The 14578-nt window shown below is 50.1% G+C and overlaps 1 pseudogene across 1 annotated transcript; it reads right to left on the bottom strand.

Annotated features, from left to right (window-relative positions):
- Window positions 1-485: 485 nt before the first annotated feature.
- Window positions 486-2771, bottom strand: LOC309328563 (C2 calcium-dependent domain-containing protein 4C pseudogene; annotated as a pseudogene). Its single transcript, XR_014161600.1, has 2 exons — window positions 2690-2771; window positions 486-1949 (listed from the first exon to the last, which is right to left on the bottom strand). The product of XR_014161600.1 is annotated as a C2 calcium-dependent domain-containing protein 4C pseudogene (transcript).
- Between the last annotated feature and the right edge of the window lie 11807 nt (window positions 2772-14578).

Genomic DNA, 14578 nt, shown 5'->3' on the forward strand with positions numbered 1-14578 from the left:
TCGTTCGGTCCCAGTGCCTGCCAACCTAGCAGTTCGAAAGCACCTCCGGGTGCAAGTAGATAAATAGGGACCGCTTACTAGCGGGAAGGTAAATGGTGTTCCGTGTGCTGCTCTGGTGCCAGTTCGCCGGAGCAGTTTCGTCACGCTGGCCACGTGACCTGGAAGTGTCTGCGGACAGCGCTGGCTCCCAGCCTATAGAGTGAGATGAGTGCACAACCCTAGAGTCTTGCAAGACTGGCCCGTACGGGCAGGGACACCTTTACCTTTAAAGCACTCTGGTTGCTACACAAACACTGAAGCTGCAAGTCTGTACACAGCTCCTTAGGTGCAAGCCTCATGGAGAGCTCAATGGGACATTGCCAAAGCACAGGTGCACAGGATTAACAGAACCATGAATTGTGCATTCCAGCGTGTAACTTGCAGGCCTTGCTGAAGTCCAAGCCATTTACTGACCTAACAGATACCAAAAGAGAAACATTTGCAAGTTTCAGTAAAAATTATATTTATTTTAAAACAAAAAAACCACGAGTATGAAAAAAATAAATAAAATATCTCAGATTGCAAGAGAATGGTTTCTCTTTTTTTTAACCCGCTAAGAGCTTCATCAAGGGAACCTCGCTCTCCCCCAAAAGGAGGTCCCTTTTCAAGCTGCTCCCCTTGTTCACAGCCTTCATCCTGACGGCCAGGCTGCCCAGGTGGTCCTCGGCAATGCCCACGAAGAAGAAGTCCTCGTTGAAGATGGGGTCGCGGCTCCTCTTGATGACCGTGCTGCGCTGCTTCTGGACCTTGCCCGGCGCCAGCGAGAAGGTGATGCAGCAGTTGATGCTCTTGGGCTCCGCCGCCGCCTCGTACAGCCCTTCCGCGCTGATCAGGCGGAGCCGCAGGCGCCGGTTCTCGGGGCAGTACTCGCAGGAGAGCCGCAGCAGCCCGCCCCGCCCCAGGCCCACCGTGCTCTCCCGGCCCAGCCTCTCCCGCCCGCCCCCGCCGCCCGGCGCGTCCCGCGGGAAGATGGGCAGCGGCGAGAGGCTGCGGGCGCAGAGGCTGTCGGAGGAGCGCCGCCCGGCGCTGGGGCTGCTGTCCGTGGAGCTGCTGTCCTCCGTGGACAAGGAGCTGGCCCTCCCCGCGCTGGCCAGCTTGCCCCGCGACCTCCAGGCCCGGCCCAGCAGCCCCTCCGAGAGCGAGCCGGGCCCGCGCAGCGCAGGGGAGCGGCCCAGCAGCGGGGAGCCGAAGGGCGAGGACTCGCTGGAGGAGGCCGTGTCGCTGTCGCCGGGCCGGCGGAGCAGCGGGGCCGGCGGGCGGCCGGAGGAGAGCTCTCGGCCCGCGTAGCTGCTGGCTCGGGGCCGCGCCAGGCCCAGCGAGGCGTCGCTGTGGAAGATGGACTCCTTCCGGCGGGTGTGCGGGCTCTCCAGCAGCGTGCAGAAGCCGTAGGAGGTCTGGGCTTTGGGGAAGTGGGGCAGGGACAGGGCGGCCTGCGAGTGGGGGTCCGAGTTCGTGCCGCCTTCCTCCTCCTCCTCCTCCTCCTCCTCCTCCTCCAGGTCCGCGATCTCCTCCACGCTCTCCACCTGGATGAGGTGGGGCAGCGGGAACGGGCGGCGGGGGCGGTCGGCCCCCACCCCGCCCGAGGTGGCCGCCTGCTGCAAGCCCGGCTCGGTCAGGCAGCGGTGGGGCTGGAAAGTTGCGCTGGGACTCTTGGCCGGAGGAGGATTGGCCAGCCGGGGGGGGATGCAGAACTCCGGGATCCTGTCCGGGGTCAGTATGTTGGCAAAAGCTGCCGCAGGGCCCCCCGGCTTGGCTGTGTTAGGCACGGGGTGGCTGGGGGGCAAGCCCAGGAAGGACGGACCCAGGGGGCTGCCTTCTCCAGGGGATGCCCCCACTTTCTCCAAGAACCACATTGAGTCCGGCTGACTTCTCGGGAGTCCCACAGAAGAGCTGAAGGAGGTCAGAAGAACCTGCCAAAAAAGGGAGAGAGGAATACAAAGGCGTTAATATCTCTGGGTTGTTCGCAACTCTTAAAGCCCTCTTAAATGTAGGCAGCAGGTGATGGGTGGTATTCAGCTGCCTTTTACTCAGGAGTATACCCACTGAAATTAACAGCCATCTTTGTTCCTTCCAGTTGGTCTACTCCAAGTAGGACGTAGCTGAATGCTATTCTTGTATAGCTAAAGCCTGTTTGCACACCACAGCTGCAAAAATCCAGGCATGCTTACTTGCGAGTAAGTCTCACAGAATCCAGTGCACCTTCCTTCAGAGCCAACAAGCACAGGATCGGGCTCCAGCAAGCCTTCCCAGCCCCCACCAAACTCTTTCCCTTGTGCAGAAAAATTCCCGGTAGTTTTAGATAGAATTCAATACGTACATTCCATTTACTAAAACAGGTTTCTTTACTTAACAAGAGAGGAACGAGAGAAAAGGAGCAGAACCCCCATGCAGAACTCCAGTCTGTCTTTGGCCAGTCTTAAGACTTTCCATCTTGGCCGCCTTTTCAAGGCTGCGATCCCCAGCGCACTTAGGTGCCAAGCCCCATCGGAGTCATAGCTGCCAACTTTCCCCTTTTCTTGCGAGGAATGCTATTCGGAATAAGGGAATTTCCTTTCAAAAAAGGGAAACGTTGACAGCTATGATCGGAGTCCCCAGCCTCGCTTCTGAGGCAGCCCGCAGAGTCCGCTGGCACAACCATCCTCGCGCCTACCTTGCAGGGTTGGCCTCTTCCCGAGAACTGCTTCAGGGATGCCGCGCGCACAGAGCTGCTGCTACGGCCAGCCAAGCGCTCCAGCCGCGACTCCGGCGAGTTTGCAGCCCGGCGCCGCGGGCGCGCTCTTTATCGGCGAGCGGCGGCGCGCCGAAGCCAATCGCCAGCCGCGGAGGCAGCTCCCATTGGCCAGCAGCGCCGCTCCCGCCTCCCGCCTCCGCGGTGCCAGCAGCTGCCAGGCGCGTCAAGGTGGAGGAGCCGCGCTGGCGCTCCTCCTGCCCGGGGCACGCAAACAAGCAGGGCACTGCCAGCCAGGCGCCGGACTGAGCAGCAGCCAGCGCCAAGTTCCCCCGTCTGGTGTCGTTTTGCTAGCCCGTAGCCCCTCTTGAATCAGGCTCAGCGCAAGGGGAGCCCATCCTCTTGTTCTGGCGGTGCCCAGTGTGGGAAGCCCACGAGCAGGACGGGAGCCCAGAGCTGGGGATGCCCAGCCAATGGTGGGTGGAGGCACCTTGCCTGTCCCTGGATGCAGGTTCTGCCCATCATGCCTGGTAGCCTTGCAGTTCGAGCGCTTTGGCTTAGGAGAACAAGCTGGTATTCTTTTTCCCAATTTAACGCCTTTGGAGCATTTGGACCACAGCCGTGGGCCATGCTGGAGAAGAAAGGGTTAGATAAGTACGGTAGATCTGAATACCTGGAGTTTGATCCAAATTCAATCTCTCTCCCTCTCTCCGTGTGTGTGTTTCCTATTCTGCTGGTGACACTCACGAGAAGGTGCAAGGCTTCCCATCACACATTGAGACTGCATAGCCTTAAGGACTATCACCTTACACCAGTTGTTTTAAAAACTGAAACCCCCAAGCAAGCACTGCTACTCTACAGCGATCAATGCAGCTGCTGCTGGAACCTGCAGGGCAATACAGAGAAAAGGCCAGTGAGGAACAGAATCCCTGATGTCCTTTCCAGAAAAAAAATTCTTGCAGGTATTAATTGGACTTCTAATGCTCCCCCTTCCTCTACCCAAGCTAGCCTAGCACATCCCTGATGGCGCCCTTTGAGAAGCAGGAAGTTATACAGATAGATACCTGCAGGAACTGTACCTGCTTAACTTCCACCACTTCATTTCTTTCATTAATTCCTCACCTGAAGAACCTAGACATCTTCTGTTCACTTTTCCTTTTGGAGAGGTATGTTGTCCTGAACTTTACCTCTGTATTCTGATTTTCTACTTGGTTACTTTAACCCATGTGGAATTGGACTCGTTTTACATGCCTATTTTATAGTTTTGCTTTTCACTTTTTGCTTTTCATCTGTTGTTATAACTGTTCTTTCTGTTTCATATACATTTATAAAAGGAAAGGAAAAATATTTTTTTAAAAGCTGGTTTGGATTTTCTTTATTTAGATATCTTGTCACTGGCTCACCGAATCTTAAAGAAGGTTGCTGTTAGCTTTGCTGACATAATGGACCCTATGCTTGGCATTTATAGGTATATTATTCCCAAAGTATGTAATGAGGACACATGGTTCACTTACGTATTTCCCATCCCCATGTGGTCTTTGGAATGTTTTGATTGGTTTATATCAGATTTTAAAGTTTTGTCTGCAACATTTTTAAAAATAAAAACTGTTACACTGTGAAGGATTCGATTGAAATTTGTAAAAGCGAAAAATTAAAATGCAACCGTTTCCAGACCTGCCACACACCGGGCCCATGTTTTCACCTCTGTGCCAAGACTTCATTGCCAACTGTACCTGCTGAACTTCTACCATCCCTGTTTGTGACCTAGACACCAAAGTTCCTTCCTTTCCACCGGGCTTCCCAGGAGAAGTCACTGGCTCGCCCAGGCTGAAGAGCTGCTGCTCTAGTAGGTGGTAATATCCAGTAATATGCTCGTATCAAGTATCCATCCCTCCTGTTGACAAGCACGGTGACCTCTGAGGCACACACACCTGAGGGGAGCTTTAAATGGCCAGGTGGAAGCAAGGATTGCAGTCCCCTTGTGAAAAAAGTCATGGCCATGTTAATCCACCCTGAGTCATCTGCTTTCTGAACAAGAAGCCATCACAACCTTCTATTAGGGTGATTTATAACCAGCATAATAAAATAAAACCATCTTTTTTAAAAAGTCAAACCATCACAACAATAAATCTCATTTCCGTCACAGCACTGCAAGACAACAAAACATCACTTCCAGCTGACTAACCAGCCTCTTCCAGCCTGGGGCATCAGCAAACCTCTCTTGGCCTAATTCTGTTTGACGCTGAACCTGGTGCTGCCTCTGTCCTTGCAGCTAAGCCTGACAAGCTGTAGTTGTAGCTGCCTTCCAGGTGAGCCCAGTAATTGATTGCAGTGCGCCACCTATTGGCCACTCTTTCAGAGGAAACCATACCATTCCCTCCTACAGAATTATCCAGGGCTACATCCCCACTTGTGACTTTCGCTCCACCATCACCCCTTGTACCAAAGGCCTGCTCCCTCAAACAATTCCTCCCATTCCTCCTTCTTGCTCACCTCCACCTGTGCTTCTCAATCTGTCCATAATTCCAGGCTGCAACCCTCTATGCACTTAATGGGGCTGACATGTGAGCAGGCATGCTGAGGATTGCCCTGGCAAGAGCGCACACAGCATAATTATTACTTTCAGTATTCTCTATGCTGTTTTGAGAGCTTTGTGGGTTTAATTTTAAGAAAACCAGATACAAGATTCACAGGGCACAGTCACAAGGTTAGACAGCTACAAATGGAGATTCAACAAATTCATGGAAAAGAGATGTGGTAACCAGAGGTATGGAAACTATGGTATAGAACCTCCAGACTCAGAGGCAGTCTATCACTAAAAACAGAAATAAGTATTTACAGAGTTACTGGGAAATAAGAGTGGGAAGAGCACAGGAACCCTCTTGTGCCGCTGGTGGTCTTTCCCATCTGGGTGCTGACTAGAGACAGCAAAGGGCTCCTCTGATGCGCTTATACTGTACATCAGGGGTGGGGAACCTGCGTCCACAACTCCCCTCGTCCTTGACCTTTGACCTTGCTGGCTGGGGCTGCTGGGAGCTGGGGGTTCAACAGTATCCAGACGGCACCAGGCATCCCAGCCGTATGGTGATGATTAACAATAATGATATTCGATTGATATACCATCCTTTATCAAAAGATCCCAGGGTGGTGTAAGACATAAAAAATGTATTTTACAGAGCATAATAATTAAAACATAATACAAAGCATAATAATAGACAGCATAATAATAAAAGAATCATAACTGTGCACCCCACCCCCCGTAACAGGCCATAGATCATTTAATGACTGAAGGCCTGGGTAAAGAGGAACGTTTTTGCCTGCAACTTGGAAACACGTAATGATGGCACCCAGCGAGCCTCTCTAGGGAGAGCATTCCATAGGTGGGGAGCCACCACAGGAAAGGCCTATTCTCATGTGGCCACCTCCAAACCTCGCAGGTAGGAGGGACATAGAGAAGGGCCACAGATGACAAGAGCTGGATCCAGGTCATTGTATGGGGAGAGGCACTTTGAATTGGGCCTGGAAATGAATTGGCAGCCAGCGCAGTTGGGCGAGGACTGGCATTATATACTCAAACCATCTTGTTCTGGTAAGCAATCTGGCCATTGCCTTTTGCACCAGCTGAAGTTTCTGAACCATCTTCAGAGGCAGACTCACGTATATACACATTGTAGTAATCCAGCCTACAGGTTACCAGAGTATAAGCCACAGAAGTTAGGTCATCCCTGTCCAGATAGGGGCATAGCAGGGCCACCAGCCGAAGCTGATGGAAGACACTACGTGCCATCAAGACCACTTGGGCCTCAAGCGACAGTAATGGATCCAGGAGCACCCCCAAGTTATGTAGCTGCTCCTTAAGAGGAAGTGTAACCCCCTCAAGAACAGGCCACCTCCCAAGAGTGCCACTGTCTTATCTGAATGGAGCTTCAGCTTATTTGCTCTCATCCAGTCCACCACTGAGGCAAGACATCGGTCCAGCACTGCCACACCTGGAGATGTAAAGGAGAAATAGAGAATTATACACACCACCATGTTGAAGGCACCTGATGATCCCACTGAGAAATCTACAGCCCTTCCCACTCCACAGACCCACTAAGACAGAGGCTGGCTCTTTTGATGGAGAGGTTGTTGGCTTCCTAATACAGACAAAGGACTGGACAAGCCATGACCCCAATGAAGGACACGGCTGAGTGATGAATGGATATCTTGTTGCACACACTGCCCATCTCAAGGGAAAGTTCTCTGATTCCAAGCTGCACATTGGAGGCCTGGTTCTTCCTGAATTGTTTCTCCTGCCACTCCCCATGGTCTGGAAAAGGAGTTGGTTGGTGTCCTCTTGAGGAAGAGTCATTCTGATGTTTTGGACTACAAGCCCCATCAGCCCCATCAGCCCCTGCCACCGTGGCCTACTGTCGGAGATGATGGGAGTTTATGTCCAAAACAACTGGAGGGCACCAGGTTGGGGAAGACTGATTTTTCCTTGGGCAGCCTTGCTACCAGAAGCTTTAGCAGCTCTGGAGATGTTTCTTCTGTTGGTAAGCCCCATCTTTCATGGGAAAAGTGACAAGTGGGGGATGATCATTGGTTCTTCCCTCCAAGAAAGGCCTCAGCTTTTAGAGTTGCCAGTTTTACCACCACCACCAGGGTCCCTGTTCCTTGAGTGGCTGGAGAGCAAGCTCAAATCACCTGGGCTCAGGACTACATTCTTTCATTCTACTTATATTCCCCTTTCCTCCAGGAAGCTTGTTTCATCCTCACAACAACCCTGTAAGGTAGTTTAGGCAGAGAGATGGTGACTGGTTCTAGGTCACCCAGTGCGCTTCATGCCTAGAGCAGTAGGACGTGTCATTTTAGGGGGTGAAACTTATTTTTTGCAAATTTCTTCAGCGAGTGGTTTCAATAATATGGGTGTGGGGAATTCAAATCTGCTATTAGTTCTGTGATTGGACAACATTTAATTTGGTAAGTCTACATTTGATTAAGAAGCACATAAACTGCTCTTAGAAAACCAAATAATTTAAACTTCTGAAAGTCTCAGGTAATATATGTATAATCAGGGGTTTTTTTCCAGCCAGAACTCACCAAAACTCTGTTCCAGCACCTCTCAGGTAGGCGCCATTGCCATTACAAGAGAACCAGGTGAGTTCATGGTGAGTTCCAGCACCTCTTTTTCTAGAAAAATAGCACTGTGTATAATACAGTGGACCCTCTGGATATGAATGTAATTCATTCCAGGGGTCCATACATACCCCGAAAAATCTGCAAGTAGAGACACTGCTTCTGCGCACATGCACAACGCAATATAGCACTTCTGCGCATATGGCAAAACTGGGAAGAATACACTTCCGGGTTTGCTCCTTTCGTAACCTGAAAGTTACGTTACCCGAAGGTAACGTAACCTGAGAGTCCACTGTAAATAAATAATAAAAATATATAACTACAAGTACCTGACAGCTATTTTTAATGATTTCTATACAATTTTACACACGTTATTTACCAAGCAAAACTAAATTATACTAATTTAACCTGTTTAATTCCCAAGTCATGTTACAACTTTTTGCACCCCTCATTTTTGGAATTTGAAAGTAGGTCTCTCTCAGGTCCTTGTCTGATGCTCTAACCACTAAACTCTCCTTGACTCGCAGATCTGATTCTTCCACAGGAGCATGTGAACTACTCTGCCATGCAAACAAGAAATTTGCTAACACCCTACTTTGGTAATTTGATCAGGACCTGCTTCCTCCCCCCCCCCCCCGCCTGCTCCCTGAACATATGCACGGAGCCTCAGAAATGCAAAAAAGGTGTCACAGACACAAGGAGGCTGGTGAGTCTTCAGCCAGATGCTGAGTTTAGCCTTGGATGGGAGCAAAGTGTTCCGAACTCTTTCCCCTGCAGGCTGGGAAGGAAGGGAGAACAGTGTTATTTTTGAAACGTTCTAGAAAGGCTTATATAAGTCCTGAGCTGTTTGGCCACCAAAGTAGGCCAAGGACCTTCAGAATCACAATAATAGATTGTGCCGCTCCCTGAACTGAACAAACCATCCCAGAGAGAGGTTGTGAAAGATCTGCAGGTGTAGAAAAGCACCTGTACACCCATGGTCTTCCCGTGCCATGGCCAGAGACAGCCCCTGAGACAGCCCAGGAACTTTGGATTTTACTGGGATGCTCAAACTGTTGCTTTCATGTCCTGATTTCGAGACAGAAAGACAGGAATGGATTAAAATGGTTGGTCCTGTTTCTTCAGTAAATAGGGTGGTCAGGATCAGCTGGGGCTCCTTCACCAGAACCACTACAAAACCATGGGTGGGGCACAATGGAGAACGGCTGCCTACACATCACTGGCAGAGGGCCTCCCCAGCCAGTCTTAGCTCACTGGCAGGACTATGTCAGGATATATATGTTTGGATCAATAGCTCCACTAGCTGGCAGTTGCAGAAATAAATTTCTGCTTGGTTCATTCAAGTTCACCTGAAGTCGTGCAACATACAATCATATTACCTGGCTTTTAGTAAGAAGCTTTTAGGGGGTTCAATCCTTACAGCAACCCCATAAGACCCCAATCCTTGAGAAACATTCCCCAATGCTCATCTTTTGAAGAGTGGGTGGGGCCCAGCTATTCACGCAGTAACCATCCTTGGGTCTTGGGAATTGGGTAAGTAAGCAAGCACTCCTCCAAGTTGGCTGAGCATGTTGGGGGGCTGGTCTGTAGGATCACCTGTGTCTCTACCAGTTCTTGGGCTCCTCTTCCTGGGGCGCATAAGGTATGAGAGCAAAAATGAGTCCCTTGGTCTAGTCAATGGTTGTGGCCAGCTGGTTAAGCACCATGATCAGCATCCCCAAGGAGCGAGTTGGGTTGCAAGAGCTACAACAAGTGATTGTGCCCTCTGGGTGAGCATTTCCCCACCTCACCTGGCTGGTTGTCTTGGGAGACAATGAAGGAATCTGCCTTTGCAGGTGAAGTTGAATGGTTTGAAGGTTCCAGGGTGTGATGGCCTGGGAATCCGATTCAGAGGCCTGCACCTGTGCCGGATCCTCAGGAGCAGGCACCAGGTGAATCCACTCTGGCTCCAGAGGTGGTTGAGGACTCAGTGCCTACAGGTGAGTCTCCCCCTGGGCCCAGTAACCCTTCAGCCTCTCCTGAACTGCAGAGGCTCAGGGCAGAGAGGCGGACGGAACTGGTTTCTCCCAGGAGGAGTGCTCGCCTTAAGGCCAGGAGAGGCGGGTCTCCTGGGGGCCGGGACCGCCCCTGGCCTCAGAGAAGATAAAGGCCAGTGAGCCCGGTCCCAGGTTGTGGGAGCAACGTCGATGAAGAGCTATTTCGGCCAGCATCCAGTCCTGTTTCCCCCAGAGTTCCTGTCCTTGCCCGGCTTCCCGCTGTGGACCCCGCTTCACCTGAGGAGGACTGACTGCCAACCCTCAACTCAGGTCCTGGACCTCGCCCCACAGTAACCTCCTCCCCCCTGGACCAGCACACAGTGCCTGCTGTGGCTGTAGAGCCCGGTATGGGACAGACCTGTTTTACAGCAGCTGCGGCAGATGAAGTCATCAGGTTGTGCTGCTATAGATGCACCAGGGCGCTTCTTCTCTCTGCACTGGTTGACAGGGAACAGTAGGAGAGGAGTTGTGTGTGAGCTGTGCAAAAGCAGTCTGCAGGCTGAGAAGACGAGAGACAGAGACATGTTAGCTGGGTGCTGGGCTCTAGGACTCTCCTGGAAGCAAGGTATGTTAGGGTGTTAATGCTATGAGCACCACTCCCTTTGGCTTTGGTTGTTGTATATATGGGTAAATAAACCATATATCCTATAAACACCACAGTCTCTGCTGAACTTCATTCCAAGGAAACTGAACTCGGGGGTAAGTGTCTGCAACCCTTGGAATCACTCACCACTTGGGGATTGGGGTGGTTCTAACAACACATTCCCACTGGCACAGTCGTCCCCACATCCTTGGAGATGGAGATGTCAAATTCATCCTAGCACCTCCCCTGAAAAGGAGGGCTCCCCACTGACAGGGGAAGGCGTCTGAGCCACCTAGTCTGCACTTGGGAGATGTTATGGCACTGAGGCAGGCAGCTCTGCTGACAACCACTTGGTCCTCTCCCTGCATCAGAGTCTCCACCCCTAAGACCGCTGGGATCCTCACCAGGGTTGGACTTGTCCCTGAATCCGTATACTCCAATCCTTTAGGACAGTGCTTTTCAACCAGTGTGACACCCTAGGGTGCCTTGAATGATGGTCATGGGTGCTGCAGGCAACACTGGCCTCTGTCCCTCTTTCTTTCCCTCTTCCCTGGCTATAAGCTTTGGGAGGCACCTCTCTTTGGGGTGGGGGTGGGGAGACAGCTCAGAGTCCAGGGACAGCAGCAGCAGCTGCTCAGAGGACTCCCAAGGAGAGGAGGCTGAGGGAACCCTCCACAAGGGAGGTGTGAGGGGCTGCCAGGTCTGCAGGAAAGGGGCGACATAACTGGGCTCCTGAGCCCCACAGGGATGCTGCAGAAAGAATGTAGTTGGTTAAGGGAGTTGTGGACTCAAAAAGGTTGAAAACCTCTGCTCTAGGTGTTTCCCATGGGTCCAACTCCTCCAACTCTCTGATCTCCTCCCATTCCTCCTCATCTGACCCCCCCCCTTTCCACAATTCCTCTGAGGGGTTCAGGATAGTGGCTCAAGGTTTGAACCTTCTGAATGCAAAGCGGGTGCTCACTCCCCCAGTGATGGTCCTTCTTGGAAAGGCAAAAGGGGAGATGACTTTGTTCCTTATTCTGGACAGGGGATGGCCATGCTCCCTCCCTCCATGTTAATCAAGAGCAGCCTCTAAGGGGGAACTATGTGCATAGCAAATTGACTTATAATCAGATCCGGTTATAGATGTGGAAGAATGTCCAGTTTGGCTCTGCTGTCCAAAAATGTTGGCTCTGTTGTCGTTTTACTGGCCAAAATGAACAAGTATGCTGCCCTGACTAAGGAAACAGGATCCCTTTCCTATGTCAGTCACAGAGTTGAGCAGAGCAGAGGCGCTGGAGAACCTCATTCACCAGACTCTGCAACGACAGGACAGATGGAAGCAACATTTGCTTCATATCTATGCACCATAAAAAGGGTTTGCATGCATTTAAAGTCTCCTCCCCCCCTTCCCCCACTCAGAAACAAAACTCTAAACAGCTTCTCAGAAAATATTACCATAGATAATGCGAAGGCCTCTCCTGCGGCAGCTGCCAACATCTGGAACAGCCTTCCTCTGCTTTCAGCAGCTCCACACCTGTTCTGGGAATTTAGCTGAATATGCAGCTTTCTTGCCCTCTCCAGCAGGCATTGGGGGTTGGGGAGAGTTGTTGCCTTGATACTTCTGTGTCAGTGAGAGTCATTTAGAGCATGATCCACAATAGTGGTCTCCTGCAGAGGTCAAACTGAATCAAGGAAGCAGCAGTGGGTGGGGTTTGCACAACTGAAACTCCCCAGTAGATTTGATTCAAACTTATACAAGATTGTGCCCCAGAGATCAGAAAATCCTTACTTATCTCAACATGACAGGTTATTTATATACATTTCTCTGATCAATCAGTTAGAATAGAGATATGCATTGTCTTTCCGGTTACTGAAGACAGAATATGGAAGCTGTGCAGAAAGAAGTGTCTCCAAAATACTTCCACTGAAGAGGCTTTTCTTTCCTCAGGCAAGAACACAGCACACATTTATTGATTCATGACATTTATACCTCACTTCTCCTCCAACGAGCTCAAGGCAGAGCACACTCTTCACAATAACCCTGTGAGGTAGGTTTGGCTGAGAGAAAGTGACTGGCTTCAGGTCACCCAATGAGCTTGATGGCTAAGTGGGAATTTGAACCCTGGTCTCCCCGTATTAATCTGGCATTCTAATCACTATACCACACAGATGAGGGGGAAAATAAAGACACACACGGTGCGCGCGCACACACACACACACACAATCCTGGAGCATCTTTGGCTCCAGTCTTGTCCAGTGCAACCACAGACAACAGAATGCTAGACAATCTCAGGTGCTCACATCAACTGTTTGGGCAGACACACAATGTCACTCAAAGCCATGAACTCCAAGGAAACATTCCAAACACTGTTGAGAAAATTTACGACGCCAAGACCTCATGGGATTTGGGAGGTGGAGAGCAAAGGACCCAATTTGCCAACTGCGCGTTAGACAGTACAAACAAACCAAAATGCTACTTGACGGTAGACTTAGGTGTGTTGCAACTGTAATATCTGCACTTGGCTCAAGTTTCCATTCCTGGCAGATAATCCAGGCTAAGCTTTAGCCATTTCAAGTCTGGAGGAAGATCCAGGCTGTGTCCCTCAAGCAAAAGGCCCGATCCCATTACTAATCACTGTAACCATCTGGCTCCCCAGAGGCATGCTAGGCTCTCAGCAAGTCTGGGAGAATTATTCAGACTTCACATATTGGTATTTAAGGAACCAACACAGAAGGGACGTATGGGATCAAAGGGAATATAGCTAATTTTAAAGATCTGCCAAGCCCTTCCCTCTACTCCATTATGGTCTCTCTCTGTGCTAAGAATGATGGGCTGAAACTAGTATCCTTGCTCCTCATTTTAGTCCAAGAATGAGATCCTATGCTCCACTAAGCACAATGTGAGTAGGCTTAGTCTACTCACAGTCATCCTTCAAAACCTACACTTCCCTGAATTTTGCAAGGCAGTGCTCCAGACAAGTAATGGGTACAAAACCACAAATATTACAGGAAAGTGTGAAAATATCCCATGAAAACTCTTTATTTTGGGGCAAATTGCTTTGCAAAAATGTGCATATCAGGAAAAATTGAATATAACAGCTTAGAAAATTGCCCTGAAATGCTGATGAATTTCATGAGGACTTTTTAAAAAAATGTTATATAGTGGTGAACCAAACTTAAGACTGGAAAAATAAGAAACTGAGAGAAACCAGCATTGATAGATTCAACCATCCTTGGATCACATTTGCCCTGAAGTTGGAAAAATGCAGTCAGGCCTTGTCTAAGACCAGGCAGCTAACACAGGTATTTGGATATTGGTCAGCAGCTATAATTACAAGATTCACATTAAGGAGTAAACTTCACAGAAATCTGGGTCTTTCCTCCTTGCTTTTCTTTTCTGTAATATGTGCCATCCTTTCTCCACTCTTGTCCAGCCGAAATGTTTATGTGATTCATGAGTTGAAGCAGCAATGAAGATGGGCATCACTCCATAGTAGACGTTGCATTTCCCAGATAAATCTTCCAGCAGTGGACACAGCCAGCCCTGGCAGGAGATGCTGAGGACAGAAGCTGGGGCCTTCTGCAGACAAAGAAGGTGCTCTTCCACTTCAGTTCTTCCACTGACTGGGAGGAACCCGGTGCCTCCTCTGACTCCCTAGTACTTTATTGAGGAAGGTCTGACTAATGCTGTGGTTCCTGCTGCACACTGACCTTAGAAAGTGATTTATTGCACAAGAGCAAATGAAACATCACAAAGTGGGTTTGTGTCACCTTTTCCTCTCCTAACTGTACAGAAGTACAAATAAATATTCATCTCAAATGGGATTTACAGGGTTTATGCAAAAGCAATACAGAGTGAGGCCTCCTCCTCCTTGGCCCTGCTGGAACCAGATGTTCACAGTTTATTAAACCTACACATACAGCAGGGCTTCTAATCATGAATCTCGCCAATTAGCCCCTGGCAGGCCTCCAGGAATGAAAATCCACATTTCTGCCTTGCAATTCTTCCCTTCAAAGCTGCTCAGGAACCAGACGATGTTCAAGTTGTTCATGCCTCCACCACTGTGGTGGGATAAATCCCAAGCAGGGTCTGCAACAAGGAATAATAAAACCACAAGACGAAAGGAAAGCCCAGATGTTGCACCAGCTACT

Source organism: Podarcis erhardii (assembly GCF_964252035.2).
Source record: "Podarcis erhardii genome assembly, chromosome: 14".
NCBI classification, from domain to species: Eukaryota; Metazoa; Chordata; class Lepidosauria; order Squamata; family Lacertidae; genus Podarcis; species Podarcis erhardii.